Raw genomic sequence first — 333 nt, 5'->3', positions numbered from 1 at the left:
TCATAAAATTATCATCAGTCAATTTGTGACGACTAAATTACTGTAGTACTAAATCATATCTATTAAGTCTACCGGCCAATTGCAATGAAAGCTTGCAGTATAGACAGGACCATCCTGTCAACAGATATGTTTTCACTATTGACAGGACCATCCTGTCAGTAACAGATATGTTTTCACTATTGACAGGATCATCATGTCAATAACAGAATTTTTCACAGGAACACCAACACTTCACCAACAAAAACTTTCGCACTGTTGACAGGATCATCATGTCAATAGACGTAAGGGTTTCTCATCTTCTCTGCTAATTAAATGTACCATTAAAATACCAAA

The sequence above is a fragment of the Branchiostoma belcheri genome, unplaced genomic scaffold (assembly GCF_001625305.1).
Source record: "Branchiostoma belcheri isolate BF01 breed outbred unplaced genomic scaffold, Haploidv18h27 scaffold113, whole genome shotgun sequence".
NCBI classification, from domain to species: domain Eukaryota; kingdom Metazoa; phylum Chordata; class Leptocardii; order Amphioxiformes; family Branchiostomatidae; genus Branchiostoma; species Branchiostoma belcheri.
This window is presented reverse-complemented; position numbering follows the sequence as displayed.